The sequence below is a fragment of the Aplysia californica genome, unplaced genomic scaffold (genome assembly GCF_000002075.1).
Source record: "Aplysia californica isolate F4 #8 unplaced genomic scaffold, AplCal3.0 scaffold00194, whole genome shotgun sequence".
Classification (NCBI taxonomy): Eukaryota; Metazoa; Mollusca; class Gastropoda; order Aplysiida; family Aplysiidae; genus Aplysia; species Aplysia californica.
Genome location: NW_004797464.1, coordinates 126,127 through 128,950, shown reverse-complemented (window position 1 = coordinate 128,950; position 2,824 = coordinate 126,127). Strand labels below are relative to the sequence as shown.

Below are 2,824 nucleotides of genomic sequence, written 5' to 3'. Positions count from 1 at the left end.
CCCAAATATGTGTACTGTGGATCCAAAGCAGCGAGACTGGATGAGACTCGTACTATTTTCACCTCAGTTTATACCCACAGTATGATGATACTGTTAGAACGTGACAATGCGACTCATTTTGTCGGGTTGCTACAAATTTGGTGAAAAAAGTGGAAGCAGCAAAAACCACACCAGAAGCCTTCACCCAACCACCTGCATTTCCGAGGAATGTGTGTGCGTGTGCATACTAATTCATCATTTGTCTACAAACACTTTTTTAATATTTTGAAATTTTACAACACGAACCAACGAAGAAGAAGGTTCCAAAATATTCGGAAGCCCCAAGGGCAAGTATGTATCACAACAACAAAACTGTTCCACACAAACTCACTTTGTACACATAAAGATCAGGGTAAAAGTCTACTTGAGCCCACCATTCTGAACTGACCTGACCTACTTACTACGTTGATGTACTTTTCTTTGCTCAGACAAACTTAATTCTTTCAAAACGCAAGGGATTCCAAATTTTTTTTAACTTCCAATTTGAGGGGGTGAAGGATGTTACCATAAAACAGCTATAACTTAGTTAAGTATTGATGGGTTTTTTTGTATGAGTACAGTACTCAAACAATTTGTAATTGGACGAGTTTAGATGGTTTTTTGTATGAGTACTCAAACAATTTGTAATTGAACGAAGAATCACAATATCGATGAAAGTAGGTTGTAAATGAAGCCCAGAACCAGCTGTAGATCTTGGAGTTAACAGAATTGGTACCCCTAAAATGACACTTAACTGGCGATCCGCTAAAACACAGAACCAAAAATTCCACTTCAGTGGCGATCCGCTAAAACGCAGAACGAAAAATGCTACAGAAGTGGCAATCTGGAATCAAAGAGTGTCTACTATCTGGATCAGTTTCTTCACAAAGAAAACATAATGTTTGTGTTTTTGTGTTTTCTCTTCTTTTGCACACTTTTTCCTGCCTTGAAGTAAAGAAACTGTAGATGTCTTTGTTCTAATTCTTACGATCTATCCCCGTCGTTTTGTGCAAGAAAAATTCTGAAATTACGCAAACTGAGCCCAAAAATGTGAAATTATGCGATTCTATTAATTTTAACAAAGAATGATAAAGGAAAATAATTAGAAATTATGCAAAAAATGGTCAAATTTTGCGAAATTATGTGGGGTGCATAAAACCACGGGGACGGTACTATGCAAGGATGCCACTGAGTGCCACTGGGATTTTGTGAAAATACCTGAAAATTTAGGAAATTGCTTGTGCAAACTTTCATCTGTCTATGATTATAACAAGATAAAAACAAATATTGCTCTGTTTTCATCTTCTCAGGTGTTTGCATACGGATCTAACAAATGGATAGCCAACAGAATCTTAAAGTAAAAGCCCATTAAAATGAAGGTCACTGCAAACTAAGGTTCTAACACGTTTTCTGTGATGTTGGCCTAAAGCGGGTAAAAAAAACAAAAAACTCTACTCCACTGATGAGTTTTTAGGTTGATTTATTTGTGGTAGTGTTTTACGGCACTCTCAATTGCATAAGGTCTTATGAGCACACGGGACACATTAGCTCACCTGAGCTATTCCCCTTTATTTATATGGGATGCCCCGATGGCTTAATCCCATGTATTTACGGGATGCGCTTTATCGATTCATATCTCCAGTGTGTTTCAGTTACAAACTACGGGAAGCGCTGAGCCAAAAGTTGACCCACTTGTTTCCTTTCATTAAAAATTATGCGAGTTTGAAGCTATGTGCAATACTTTTTTAGCTGTAACGGAGTAAGTCAGTCGCCCAGGCATTGCAACAGATGATTTTATCCTAAATTGGGCCCCCCAAAAAATTGTGTAACCCCCAGACTTTGCCATTTCAATAACTTGATAAAATAAAAACTATTCAGACAAATTAACAGGGTTTTTTCTGTGAAAGCATTTCTTTCTATCTCTTGTTGCAATTTTTAAATTATGATAGCTTTCACAGTCTTTTTGTGGTTAACACTTCAATATACCGGAAAAGTGTCAGGCTGTAAATGGTTGTTGGGCGAAAAATAGCTCAGGTTCAAGTGAGTCTAACATTTTCATTCGGTAGACAATTTTGAATTTTGCCCAGGTGGCGGCCAAAGCCTACTCTTATCAATTTTGGACCACCAACGGATCTTTAACGTGTGCAACTAGCACCCGGGACCTCTGAGATTTTTCACCTTTATCCGAGAAAGCTAGGTCTTAGATCTTACCTACCATAAGATTAGCATGTGGCTGAAAGACAGCAAGATTGAGAAGGAACCAAGGAGTAGCAGTAGAAAGGTTGCAGAAAGAGTCAAGAGCTCAGGTAGGGGGTGGGGGCAGAAAGTGAAGGCGAAAGCAGGTGACAGACCATTGTTAGAATACAAGAAAGGAGGTGAAAAGAGAAATTTTTTTAGCAGAAACTTTTCCGTCGCTGTCCGGATTTGAACCCAGGACCTATTGAATGAGAGGAGAATACCGTTTTAAACTTCTCAACCACACAGTAAGGCCTACTTGATACACAATAAGGTCGTGTAAGTGCTGAAGATGAGAGTTGTTATGAGAGAGTGACCAACACAAAAAAAAGAAGAGGTAAGGACGATAAAGGTTTGACAGGAGTAAACCACACCACAGCACCCACATATTATTTTAATGCGACGGGACAGAAAGTCAAGAATTTCTGCGAGGAGTCATTTTATTATTTCTCAAAAAAATAATTGTCAAGACAAAAAATATAACACTAGCGAAAGAAGAAATTCATACATGGGAAAGAATTTAGATACAATAATAAATTATTGTCACAGTCCAGTCATAACACAACTGCCA

The 2,824-nt window shown here is 38.1% G+C and overlaps 1 long non-coding RNA gene across 1 annotated transcript in view; it reads right to left on the bottom strand.

Moving 5' to 3' along the window:
- LOC118477720 overlaps positions 1-2,824 on the bottom strand; it is a 7,606-nt gene continuing 4,782 nt past the window's right edge. The window contains exon 2 of the long non-coding RNA XR_004858567.1: positions 1-432. This is a non-coding gene — a long non-coding RNA (uncharacterized LOC118477720). The remainder of the gene's footprint in view (positions 433-2,824) is intronic.